Here is a 14,936-nt window from a genome sequence, read left to right on the forward strand (position 1 = left end):
ATGGCCTAATGTATGGTTTGGTGTACTCCCATGAACCGTTACGAGAGTGTGTTTTCTGTAATTTGTATTATTGTTGATTAAGCGATAGTTATTTTTGAGTCACAATGTATAGAGTTTTGAGTGATAGTTACTATGGGTCACTTTTCGCATCACGGTAATAGTATTTTAGCGGCACGCCTTTTAAGGTAGCGCTTTAGAGTTGCCCCCCTTTAGGCGCTCTTCTGTATATGAGTATGTGTTTTGACTGTTGGAAAACACGAGGCCGAACGAGAAAGTTAATGGCGAAGCGGTGGCGCTATGCTCGAATGTTCAAGAATCAGTGACTGTATATATAAGGTTGGTTGTTGTGTTGACGGGACACACACACGCACACAACTCGGAGTTATAGTTGAGTTGTGTCATCATTCGGCCTACCTACGTCTGTCTGCCTCTTCGTCAACACTTGACCTACATTCAAGACCGCCCGCTGTGAAACATCATTAGAACTGTTTCTCACTGAAAACCAAAACTTTGTTGAGTTGAAATTATATTTGTGACCCATTATTATAGATGTGATTCAGATGCATTGCACTAGAAACTTCTATTGTGAATAGTTGCATCTTGCTATTTGTCTGCTCAATACATATTATTAGATATTTCTAGACTTGTCATTATATTTTGCTGGTTCATACGGGATTTCTTATACCATTTCTCATAGCAAATTATTAACCGTAACCGTAACTTGTATGGTCTGGTGTACTCTCATATGTCCTGATGTACTCTCAGTTATGGTCTCGTGTACTAGAGTATGATCTCTATTGTACACTATAGTCCGATGTACTGTCATGTATGATCTGATGTGCTCTCAAGTCATCCTCGATATCTCCAGGGTATACGTTTCGTTAAATCTCCTCTATACTCTGTTGCATCCACGGTTCAGCTCTGTAATGTTTAGTACCTCCCTTTGTTGGTTCTGCATTCTTACCTTGTTTTCTGGGTGACCACCGTTCGTAACGGTATCTATATATAAACAGACATAAGTTTGTAACACTGACTAGTTAACCCTTTATTCCGATCCTTATGTCTTTCCTGAATGATTTCACAAGGAACTGGACATCCCGGAGTAAACGTTCTGGACATTTCAGATTTAAGTTCTTACAAAATACTTCATCAGACTTCAAAACAATTACTATATACATGTCCATGCAGTATGAGTGACATAGTAAGTAAGTGTTAGTCATAATTATATAGAAATTTTGCCTTCCCTGTAACATTTAATGACGTTTAAAGGCACACGAGCTGTGTGTCTGGTCATTTTGTTTCCGAATCGACAAAGTGACTGCAGATTAGGGGCGCTGGGTTAACCTTGTGGTTAAAGCACTTGCTCGTAAACCCGAAGAGCCACGTTCGATTCCCCATATGGATACAATGGGTGAGGCCCATTTCTGGTGTTTCCCGCCGTGATATTGCAGGTATATGCTAAAAGTGGAATAGACACACTGCACCCATTTGGGATTCGAACCTGGGCCTTCAGCATGACGTGCCAACGCTTTAGCCACCAAGCGTCCGCACCGCCCCTTCATTACCGGAGTGATGCAGAATGTTTAATCAATGTGATCACATTGTGGCCCTCTACATCTATGTCTGCATCCTGTGCGACAAGTTCCATTCTTGAAGCACCCTCCTCCATCATAGTTCTCACAATGTAGGTCACAGGCCGCGCCGTAGTGGCCGACCGCGCAATCCCCGAGACAGTGTCCCGATATTCCGTCACACCGTCGTTCCCTACAGGCAGTGGAGCAAGCTTGACCGCAGTGCCACCCCCATCGCTCAGGGTCACCGCATGGTTCTGCAGACACTGAGAATGAGAAAACAGGTGTGTGGTTTTGGTTTGACACTGCATTTAGTAATATTCCATCAATTATCATTTAATGGATTGCTTAAACTTGTGCAAGAATTTCAGTCAAAATGTTGTTGTTGTTTTTCGCCCTAACAACTCTGGTGTTCCATTGTACCATATGCGGGTAATGTGTTACTTTTGTTGTAACAGCTTAGCGGGGAAGTGATTTTAGTTTTACAGCTCTTTTAGCAATATTCCAGCAACATCTTCACATCAGGAATCCAGGGACATCAGGAATGTGCTTCACACTTTCGACTGGGAAATCGAACGATTAATGCTTTCGGCGTGATGAACGAATGCATTAATTACAAGGCTACCCCCACCTGAATTTGTGTCTTCACAAGCTCCACAGGTCTTCTTACACACCTCGCTTATACCCGGAGCACAACAGCTCTCTAAACTCTTTTGGCAGATGGAATAGTCGTCTTTACAAGATGCTTCTATAGGAAAGAGAAAGTCAGTGGAGTGTCGAATACGAATGCATGCGTAAAATAAATTATACAATTTCACAAAACACGTTGATACAAACGATACTATTTGATACGCATGAAATTTGACATAATGGTGGTTGGTACATTCCGTTCTGTCTCTCTGTATAACAATACTTACTGTTGCAGACTAATCTCGGTCGAGTCCAGGTTCCGTTCTCTTGACAGGTGCTCGTTCCATTCCCGACCACAGTGTAACCATTGACGCATCTATAAGTAGCTCGGTCTCCATAGTGTGTACGTCCTCCACTGACTAGCATGTTGGTGATAGGGGTTGGTTGTCCACAGTCAATCTCTGAAGATTTAAAAAGAAACAGCGCCATCGTTGACTATCCTATTTACAGGAGTTGTTTCTCCACATTAAATTTCAAAAAGGGTAAAAGACAAACAGCCGAAATCTGAAGCCCTTACTCGTAGTCCAGTTGATTCCATCCTCTCTAGCTGTGTATCAATACTTACTGTTGCAGACTAGTCTCGGTCGAGTCCAGGTTCCGTTCTCTTGACAGGTGCTCGTTCCACTCCCGACTCCAGTGTAACCATTGGCACATCTGTAAGTAGCTCGGTCTCCATAGTGTGTACGTCCTCCACTGACTAGCATGTTGGTGATAGGGGTTGGTTGTCCACAATCAATCTCTGAAGATTTAAAAAGAAACAGCGCCATTATTGACTATCCTATTTACAGGAGTTGTTTCTCCACATTAAATTTCAAAAAGGGTAAAAGACAAACAGCCGAAATCTGAAGCCTTATAGTCCAGTTGATTCCATCCTCTCTAGCTGTGTATCAATACCTACTGTTGCAGACTAGTCTCGGTTGAGTCCAGGTTCCGTTCTCTTGACAGGTGCTCGTTCCACTCCCGACCCCAGTTTAACAACTGACACATCTGTAAGTAGTTCGGTCTCCATAGTTTGTATATCCTCCATTGACTACCATATTGGCGATAGGAGCTGGTTGTCCACGGTTAGTCTCTGAAGATTTATACGGCACTCAAATCAACGGCAACTCTATGTGCAAACATGGTTGTGTTTTTTTTGTTGTGTTGTGTTTTTGTTTGTCTTTCGGCGGCTGTTTCCATCCTGTTGATATTTTCCGCCCAAATATAACTCAGTAATGATACTTAATATGTAAACTATCGGTCAAAAGAAAGTTATCACTGACTTGAGTTGACCATAAAATAGAGACAAAGAAAAATGTGAGATTAATGATAATTATTATACAAACATATCACTTTCCAATAATCTGACTGAAATTCATTATAATGCTGATATTGTATTTGCAGCAATACTTGAGTCAAGAGTCAAGTATAGATTATACACATCAGAGTTCATAGAAAAATACATAAAAAGTGTCATATAGCGAAACACTCATTAGTAGGCACGTCATCAATAGCGAGTGTGACCACCCTGGATATCCACACACACCAACACACGTCTCTTCATTGACGTCGTCAGTCGGCGGATGACGTCAGGGGGGAATTATGTTCCTCAAGCCCAAAAGAGTTTGTTCGCTATGTCAACGATCACGATGACCCCACAGATGTTCAAAGGGGTTCTTGTCTTGCGAAAGCACTGGCAATACGTTGCCGCTAACGTTGTGCAGACATTCTTGGGCGGTTCTGGCGCTGTGCATTCTCTTCCCACAGAGGTTACTTGTCATATCTTCCCACGTAACCTCTGTGCTAATACGACCCTTTCATGGTGCGAGTGTTCAAGACTCGTGATTGGAGGCAATCAGATTTAGTAATGCAATCAGCGACCTTGTTTCAAAAGTGATCGTTCGCAAGTTCTCGGTAATTTCCGGATGCATCGTGAAAACTAGAACTTCTTCCCAAGCGCGATACTCAAATGCTTCTTCTAGACAGAACTCAGTTATGTTTCTCCACATTGCTTGCATTTGTCAAGTTGAATCTAGGTCGATGTAACACGTGTTCTGATTGGACAGAAAAAAGGGCAATAAATCTGCTGCCCTTTTTGGCCGCTAGTGGATTTTATGAGAACCGCGAATTATGGCCGTATTAGAACAGAGGTTCGTAGGAAGATATGACAAGTAACCTCTGTGGGAAGAGAATGGGCGGTGTGAGACCTTCCGTTGTTGTGCTGCAAAATGACTCCACTTGGAGGTTTTTCTATAGAGGCCAAAAAGGTCTCATCACTTCATCCTTGCATCGATGGGCATTCAGATGATAAACAGTTTTGTTCTCTGGTCACAAATTCCACTCCATACTATGAAGCTTCCATCATCGAACGGATGAACTTCCTGAACGCAGTTTGGCACCATTCGCTAGCCTCTACGTCGAAAAAAAAATAACTCTGTCATCGTTTTTGACCCGACTGAACCTACTTTCATCTATACAGAGCGCTTTCTCTCAGTCACATCGCTGCCACCGATGTATATTTCGTACCCGTTGCAATCTGCGTAATAGGTGTAACTGGGTCAGGGCCGTTCCACGGAAAGGTGGTAGGCTCCTATACCAGCCTTACCAAAGATCGAAGACTGTTAGTCTGTTAATTGCGTGCCTTAGCGCTGTCACCGTCGACGACGTCGCCTTCACAGATATGACAGACCTGCCAGATAGCGGTATCGTGACTCTCGGTCTTCCCGATCTTGGGCGATATTGGGCCATTCAAATTTGTTGGTAACGGTTTATCAGTGTTCTAACGACGGCCTGGGGGAAGTTTCGCCAGCTAACTTTGTGAAGTCCCCATATTGGTCATTCAGATTACCGATAGTCTCGATGTGCTTGCATTAATTTTGGCATGTTCGGTTGTTCTGGCTTTTTTATTTAGTTATGTTATATTATTTTATTTTGTTTTATGTTTTTTTTTTGTCTTTGATTTTTTCCACCACAATCATGTCCGTGCATTTGGACCAGTGTCCTACAATTACGTTTCAAAATTACTCTTTTTTTACATAGTTTTCGGACAGTTGCGCTGTTTTCGCGCCCATGTTAAGTTTTGGCGAAAATGTACTCACAAAAAGTTAAGTAACACATATTTGTGGCCTCATTACATTTTCAATAGTGAAATTGCAAGTCATTGAATGATGCAATAGTATTAAGGTGAAACATAAACATACGTACTCACCAAAAGAAATGAAATGGTATTGAGCAATAATAGACTTCCAACTCATTGAAAGCATGAACCCGTGAAACAATCGTGCAAAATGTGTTATATTGATGAAGCAAAATATTAACATTAAGGTTGAAGTCAGTTTTGGACAGTGAAAGAGTGTTTGGTAAACCATATGGCCATCGTGAGCACGTGTGCAAGCAAGTGTCTACACGTCTTTCCATTCACCAAATGAGCCTTTAAAGTTGCTGTTGTGGAAAGTTCTGCCATTCTATCTGTAACGCCTGTTCAAGTTCATCCAGCGTCTGTGGTGAACATGGAGACCTTAAACACAAGTTCCAATAATGTCCCAAACAGGTTCAATGGGATTACGATCAGGTGACCTTAGAGGCCAGCCTATGTGCGTAATGTTGCTCATCTAAACAACATCATGAACAACTCTTTCTTGGGCATTATCATCCATGGACGGGCATTATCATAACTAAAACTGAAGTTAAGGTCCGCTGTTGTGTCACAGGAATGATTACAGATAGGTTTTACCTTTGCATGTGTTGTGTCAGACTGCATGTGCTGAATGTGGTTTACATTCATGCCACACATTTTAGAGGTTGTTCCTGAGGATGAATGTATTCGGGTGATGCTATTAATGTTATGAGATAAATCAGTTTGAAAATCACTAACGGTTATGTATTCTTTGAATATTTACCTTTCAGAAATATGCCGGCAAAATCACTATGGAGACTGATAATGATACTACACTGAAAACACTTGTTGCTTGATTTTTTGTGAGAAGTATATTCTGTTTGAATTCAAACCTGTGTCAGAATTTAGTTTTAATTACAGTTACTTTCAAACTGACCACTCTCTTTTGCCCGGTAGTTTAATATTAGGTAAAACCATCAGGATTTACAATTGTTGAAACGTTCCATTTCGAAACCATTTTGTAAAAACAAACATGAATCATCATCACAGAACCTAATGATACAGTTGTTGCTATATATTGGTACATTTGTAAAAACCATCCCGGGGAATAACAGTATGTTTTGCTAAAGAAAATACACGTAATGGCCAAAACACATCGGTACATCCTAAAGGTGAATATGAGAGAAAGTCACTGAAGCGCATTGATTCCGTTTTCTAAACGTTAATGTTTTTGTCAAAACTTTTTTTTTCAAGTGTATACTTTCGTTTACTGGACAGAAAAGTAAATCCATCGCGAAGTCACCAACGTACTGCTGAAACAAATCGGTCTAGCGAACCCGGCTGAACAGCCATATATGCATCTACCGTCCCTGTAACACCTGCCAAATCCTCCACAGTTCCAACAACGCTGTTCGCAGCGGTCTCCATAGAAACGATCGACGCAAGTTTGCAGTTCCCTGACGACACCTCGCACCAACGTCCGACGCATCTTGAGTTGCATCGTCGACGACAGTCCTTTCCCCAGCGTCCAAAAGGGCAGTTCCCTGTCAATAAAAAAAGTAATGCATAGACACACAACCACATAATATATTTTCCAGTTGAATACTGTAATAACGTAATTTGATTGTAATCAACTAAGCCATCAACAGCCATTGCATAATTGCATCATAATTGCATTGCATAACAATATATATGTAAGAAAAGAAAATGGTATTTACAAATGATTTGTGATTTTAAACTTTAATAACACCGTCTTTCTATACTTTATGTCAAGGTTCAGGCAGCGTGCTTTAACTATGGAATCACTGACTGCCCCTGTTTGATGAGGTCGTAAAATGATTCATAATGCATCTGGCTCACTGGTTAAATCTTTTAGGTGCGCTTATTCAATGTAGTTGAGGTTGATGTAATATCAGTTCCGTCAGATCGCCAAATGTTAGCGGCAGAGTTTCGTTTTCCACGATTTCCAGGTTTCCGTTTGTTAGAGTTCGCCGTGCGACAGAGCCCGCTATACGACGTGTTTGCTAGGATTAGAAGGAGCTTAGTGTTGCAATATACAAGTGCGTAAACTTATCAAATCATACTGATTATTATTTATGCAGTCAGTTAGATGACAGTCTAAAAATTCTGGAATGGTTGTAGCGCTAAGTTGCGCAACAAGACGGAACCAAGTAAACAACAAAAAGAGACTGTTCTGTAATCAATGGTTTGACATGTCGATCAGTACTGAGGGCACCCTGAGGGAAATATTTGCTACTCTACGGATTCTGATTTGGTTTAGTAGAACTTAGAACAAGTTAGCTTTAACACGCGCTTGTACACATGAACTGAGGTACAAAAGCAAGTACACACTGGGTACTTTGGGATTCTTTTTACACGATGTAGATATTTTCGTGTCTTGACTTACAAGTCACAGATGTGCACGAGCTGCCGAAACACCACAGGCATCGATCGTAGTCAAATACAACGTTAGAGCTCCTAATGTACCTAAACCGTCGAGGCCGAATCAGTGAATGTTGCCATATTAACGACATGTCGATAGACCTGAGTGACGACTGTGAGCAGTTCAACTTGAGCATGTTGTTGAGAAATCGCAGTTGATGGTCATTTTGCGTGGAGGTCACTCTGGGTCCTGCAGTTCTGGGAATGTTAGATGTCTAGCCAGCCTGGTTCACGCGTCTAATTAGAATGACGATGGTCTGTGCTGTTCAAAGCTCCTTGAGCGACATGCGAGGGGCTTATTCTCGCTGGTAATCTCTGTATTGCAATATGCCGCTAACTGGTCGACCATAAACAATCTGAAGCAATTATTGTTAAACTCTGAGAACAATGTCTGTGGTGTTTTGACAACACGTTTACAACGCTAATGATAGTCGCCATCAAAATGCATACGTTGTAGTTTGGAAATTAAAGCTAAAGCACCGGGTGTGTAATTCCTTTTTGACGTCAGTTTATATTTGTAATCTGTAAAAAGAGGCGGCTTGTCATCGTATCCCAACTGCGAACTTAGATGCTCATGATGTTGATCACTCCGTTGTCTTGTTCAGAGTTGATGATTTACTGTGTGCCGCCTTAGGTGAAATAGTGCGTGTGTGGAGTTAAACAACAAAGAAACAGAAAAGGCGCTGATGTGTGCGTTCGTGAATGCTCTTTAGCACCGTTCTCTATGAAAAACGATCATATATAATCGTACCAGGCCAAGACAAACATGAGAAACCTTGGCGTTATGGGAACATCTACTCGGCTACCGTTTATATTGGCCAGCAGATTCTTGGACGGATACTTGCAGCGGAGAAATATAATGAGTTGAGGTGAGGGACACGAGGGTTTATTGCACTGGTCCCACTATTGCACGTTATACTGACCCTAAACCAGATAATCCTCGCTTTATGCTCTCAAGGCCCAAATCCCAGGAAGGGTAACAATTAGTACCATGTGCATTAACGTCCTTTGACGTGACGAGGCCGGGGATCGACCTGCCGTTCTCATGTGTGACGGGCTTTTTTTCTCTGGATCTGTCCGACCGACGCAACAAAGTTTATTAACAACACTCACGTATAGGCTTACCCTCTAAAAATGAATTGACAGAAACAAATAACTATAATTAAATTGAAAAGGAGCTCTACAGCTCGCAGATTCCCGGAAAATTCTACTCGTGGTTTGCTTAGCCTTGTTGCATGGAGGAAATATATGCTTCTGGGATTGTGAAACACACGTTTAATTTGCGTTTTAAGTCAGCGTATCTCCTAAAGTGGTAATGCTTCCTGTTTATGAAGAGCTTGTTTTTACATCAGACAGGATTACTACGTATGTTACCTGATGCCGGTGCTCGAGAAAGCTGGGTGACCTAAGCTCGAGGCGTCACCATTCCAATTCAGCTAAACCCTTGGTATTGCTGTTAGCACTAATGAGCATATGCTTGATTCTGTGTTTGGTACACGCTGCAACAGATGACTAGCGGGCGGTGGGTACTGTCGACAGGATCTCCATCAATCTCGTTTGATGTAAGAGACGCACTCGTGCAGATCCGGTTTAGAATTTATTTTCCGTAACTCATGGTGGTGGGAGGTGACTAACGGGATCGGGTAGTTAGGCTATTTGCAATTGCATTGATCGATGTTCATTATGTTGATCACTGGATTGTATGGTCCAGACTCTATTTTCTTTACAGACCGGTCTGTTATGTGCATGTGCAGACCATATTTGTATAATCTAATTAGCCTGTGCATGTACCCATGGATCACAAAGCATGTCTGTCATGATATTTCTCTTGATAATTCATTCCACACATGACACTTGCTAAATAAGTGGAGATTAATGTACATAAGAGATGCGCGTTAAATGTGTGTTTGTAAGGAAATGTTACATATTCTTTTCAATAATTACTGTGGAAATTGCCGTTTTTCAGTCTAGATCTTCCGGAAAGGATTCATTACTGTCTGCTTTTGCATTTTGCAAAGGCTAAAAACTTTTATAGACAGTTTCAGGATTCGTCTTTTAAGAAGTATTTGACTTCGGAATGATTTTCTATTCTTTGATAGACTAAATCTTAGTCACTGATCGTATATATTGTAATAGTAACAAATAAAGTCATATCAAATTGAAAAGGAGCCCCACTGAGTGAGTAAGTGTTGAGCATGGGTTTACTCCGATTTTACCAATATTCTAACAGCACCAGAGAGGGAACAACAGAAATGGTCATCACACGTGTTACCCATATAGGGAATCGAACCCTGGTCGTCGGCGTGACGAGCGAACGCTTTAATCACTAGGCTACTCCACCGCCCCCAAAACCCCAGTAAAATGTGAAATCTTGCGCCTGAGGAAATCGAGACTTGTTTCATAAAGGGCTTCAGCATTGCAGTATGGGTCAGACAGTGGGGAAAATAATATAGTTCAGGGATTGTGAGACTAATAGTGTGTGAGTGAGTTTAGTTTTAAGCCGCACTCAGCAATATTCCAGCTATATTACGGCGGTCTTCAAATGATCGAGTCTGAACCAGACCATCCAGTGATCAACAGCGTGACCATTGATTTGCGCAACTGGGAACCGATGACATATGTCAACCAAGTCAGCGAGCCTGACCACCCAAACCCGTTAGTCGCCTCTTGCGACAAGCATGGGATACTGAAGGCCAATATTCCAACACGGACCTTCGCGGGTCGTGAGACGAATAAATTGTCATATCTTGGATATGCGTGTTTCACAAAGAATATTTCCGCTATGACCAACAGGAAAACAGAGAACAGATTGATTGTCAGTTGTCCTTGACAGTTTTATAAAGTTTACAAACAGTTTTATACCAGGCATATTGAAGTCGTGATACATCAGTGGTCAGTATGATGACCAGTACAATTCCCTATTTGGAATATACGTTACATTTGCATGTTGGTCACCATGACACCATTTGGGCAGGACACGTTCTATGCGTCCTCCCAAGAACTATTGTATCGACTGAGCGCAATCTAAGCAATGTTGAAAGTGAAGCTTTTGCCAGCAACGCTACAGCCACTGGGTGAAGGGATCACCCGTGCCTCCAAAACTCGATATAGAAAACATATGTTGAAATCATTACTGACGAGGATCTAGGACAGAGAAAATGTCGGTGAAGCTAGCAAGACTGTGACTCTGTTGGATTAACAAGGCGTGAGACAACACATTCAACAATTTTTAAGTGCTTTAAAAAATGTGGATTTCATACTGTCCAAGGAAATGAAAACGACGATGAAGAAGACAATCCACCTCTAGCAAACTTGATCTCTACAATCACACCCAATGTCTACAAAAGTGAATGTTTTCATCTGACTCTGACATTCTACTATCAGCTGTCAAGGACACTGACTCAGAAAAGTACTGACTTTGAAGGACATTATGCATTTTGAAGAGAATACCGGTTCCGATATGTTCCCCAATGTTCTCAATTTAGAAGACATGACTGAAAACATTGTTATTTACAGTGACAAAAGCAAACCATGTCAACGGACATTTTCCACTGAAAGTATAGAAATATACTGAGCATAAATAAATCACAAAAGGAACAATTCGAGTAGTTGGTTGTCTTAACAAAGGGAGCTAACTCATTTGTGGCAGTGTCTACGGTAACTAACGAGTTATCCAATCATTGCGGCCTTACAAACCGGACAAATGAATCCATCCCTGGGCAAGTCCGTAGTAGACAGATTCCACTGCATTTGACACTAATCCGTAAACAGGAAGTAGGCTTAAGTGTAATAGGAACTCTGCTTAAAGTGGAGAATGTGGAAATTGTTTTGTAGCTTATTTAAGTATGCATTGAGCCACATTTTAATGGTGACTGGGGTTTAACCAGACAACTAAGAAACATACAAATTACTGTTGTGGGCCATCCAGGAAGTTGCTCATAATTGCACTGCAATATTCATCACATGTGATATGTCGCCGATGTGAACTGGAAATGCCTTGGTTGAATACAATCAAATTATACTTACGAGTAAAAGAAAGTACACAGGTGTATTTGTTGATGCAATCCCAAATTGCGTTTCTAACTAATATAATTATTGAAGAGGACCGATTGTATAGAACGCAACTGTCATGTATGTTTCATCTGCCAAAAAGAAACCAAACACATTTGTACTATTTTTTGCAAAATTGTTTTTATTGTCCTGTGCACAAGCAATTTTAGCCGTTTCGATATGGCAGGCCAGACATATGATCGACCCAGTCACAACATCCAAAGAGGATCGCTAAGTGCGGATTATTCTCCGTCGCAAGCGGATGTTGACGGTGACGTTACCAGCAGCCACATCACATTTATAAGCCGATTCTTAGTGACAAGACGATGTCGTGCTGCTGGCACATAGACTCACCGACTGCTGTGAGCTTTGACCTTCCGGCATCGTAGGAACCTTCTACAATGGTCATTAATACATCGCTGTCTGTTGTTGCAATTTCATTTTGCTGATAGAACACGTGTATTGCAGTGTGCTTTAATATACATTTTCATCAAAAGATTTGTTATTTTCATCGTACTGGAAGAAACACAAGCTGTGTACTTTCTTTTGCTCGTCAGTTTAGGCAGCAAAAAGCAGAGATGTGGCTGTGCATTGGAAAAAAATGGAATTTCTAATATTCTACGTTGTTGTTTATATATGAAAAACAACCCCGTCTCGTCACTATAATCGATTTAACCGTGGATTATCGCAGCAGGTTAAAGTGAGTGGTTGTTTGTTTAACTCCAGTATTCCAACTATCTGAAGGCTGTCTGTAAATAATCCGGTCTGGACCAGACAACCAAATGACTGAAATCATTAGCGTTGACCTTCGCAATTAGGATATGATGACATGTGCCATCCAAGTACGAGAGCTCGACCGTCAGATTCCGTTAGTCGCCTCTTACAAGCATGGGCTGCTGAAGGTCAATTCTAATCCGGATCTTCACGGGTATAGAGTGAGTGAGTGAGTTAAACTTAAACGTTACATCTGAGTAACATGTTAGAAAATAGGGACAAATACGTTACATGGGATACCACTGAATGAGTCGACCAAGTCACCGTGTTCGGTAAGCCGTGTCTTTTACGACAACCATTAGCTGCTGAAGACTGCTGACCCGTGAAGGTCCCGGGGTAGAATAGGCCTTCATCAACCCAGGCTTGCCATAAAAGGCGACTATGCTTGTCGTAAAAGGCGACTAACGGGATCGGGTGGTCAGGCTCGCTGACTTGGCTGACACATGTCATCGGTTCCCAGTTGCGCAGATCGATGCTCATGATCACTGGAAAGCTAAACTCACTCACTCACACTCACTGAAGACTGCTGGTTCTGACTCGGATCTTCACAGGTGTTCCCTACAGGTATACACAAACAATTCATCTACCCCCATCTTTACTCTTATGCGAAACTTTGAAACCAAACCCAAATTAGAACACCGCGGTTTAAAGTGGCCTATGTATATTTAGACTTTTGAAACTGATAGTGCTTTCTTGTTTAGGATGTGGAAAGCTTGGAAATGATCTTATGAAAAGAACCATTTCCATCTAGTGGTATAAAGAGAACGAGATAAATTTTAACTTACCTTCCACTTGGTAGGAAAGGAAGGTCAGGCATAATATCAGCGCTGGGACCAAATTAGCAACCATGATGAAAGCATGTGTGCAGCATCAATAACGTAGAGCTGACGTTGGAAGGCATTATAAGCATATCAAGTAGAGATTTAAATACTCGCTTCATATATACTGACACCAAAAGAAACGTAAAAACATAATAAAATATGGGTTTTGTAAGTGGAGATAGAAACTGAACGTGACTGGGACGAGGTCCGTAGCAGCCCTCAACGTGTCCCCACTAGCATTTATTTCTATTGAAAACCTTTTCTTTTACCTGATAGTTGGTTTGTTCTTTAACGCTGCACTCAGCAATATTCCAGCTACATGGCGGCTTTCTGTAAATATTCGATTTTGGACCGAACTATCCAGTGATCACCAGAACCAAAATGAGCATCAATTAACGCATTTGGGATATGATGGCATGTGTGAACCAAATCAGTAGACATACATGCATGCATCCATCCATCCATCCATCCATCCATCCATCCATCCATCCATCCATCCATCCATCCATCCATCCATACATACATACATACATACATACATACATACATACATACATACATACATACATACATACATACATACATACATACATACATACATACATACATCCATATAGTTAGTTATCCATTATCCATTATGTTTATGGTGTAGATAAACCTGTGGAGAAGACCGTGTTCAAAAAGCTGCTTGTCTATTCTGCCTTTGGTTTGAACAATGCACTGGAGAAGCCTCTGGCCAGTATTATCCAGGATATCTTATGGTTCGTATAATCTGATGGAGAAGTCCCTGGTAAGGCCAGATATCCAATATGTTTTATGGTTTGCATAATCCAATGGAAAAGCGTCTTGACAGAAGACCAGTTATCCAGTCTAGTTTAGGATTTGTATCATCTACTGGAGAAACCTCTCGAAAGGGCAAATCATCCACATTGGAGAAGCCTCTGGACAGAAGATCAGTTATCCAGTATGTTGTATGATTTGTATAATCCACACTGGAGAAGCCTCTGGACAGATCAGTTATCAAGTATGTTGTATGATTTGTATCATCCACACTGGAGAAGATTCTGGACAGATCAGTTATCCAGTATGTTGTATGACTTGTATCACCAACACTAGAGAAGGCTCTGGACTTACGAGTATGGACAGTTATCCAGTATGTTGTGTGATTTGTATCACCAACACTAGAGAAGGCTCTGGACAGAAGGTCAGTTATCCAGTATGTTGTATGATTTGTATCACCAACACTAGAGAAGGCTCTGGACAGAAGGTCAGTTTTCCAGTATGTTGTATGATTTGTATCACAAACACTAGAGAAGGCTCTGGACAGAAGGTCAGTTATCCAGTATGTTGTATGATTTTTATCACCAACACTAGAGAAGGCTCTGGACAGAAGATCAGTTATCCAATATGTTGTATGATTTGCATCATCCACACTGGAGAAGCCTCTGGACTTATGGACAGTTATCTAGTATGTTGTATGATTTGTATCATCCA

At 41.3% G+C, this 14,936-nt stretch overlaps 1 pseudogene; it reads right to left on the reverse strand.

The window, feature by feature from the left end:
- Window positions 1-1,583: 1,583 nt before the first annotated feature.
- Window positions 1,584-13,470, reverse strand: LOC137278974 (sushi, von Willebrand factor type A, EGF and pentraxin domain-containing protein 1-like; annotated as a pseudogene).
- Between the last annotated feature and the right edge of the window lie 1,466 nt (window positions 13,471-14,936).

Source organism: Haliotis asinina, chromosome 3 (genome assembly GCF_037392515.1).
Source record: "Haliotis asinina isolate JCU_RB_2024 chromosome 3, JCU_Hal_asi_v2, whole genome shotgun sequence".
NCBI lineage: Eukaryota > Metazoa > Mollusca > Gastropoda > Lepetellida > Haliotidae > Haliotis > Haliotis asinina.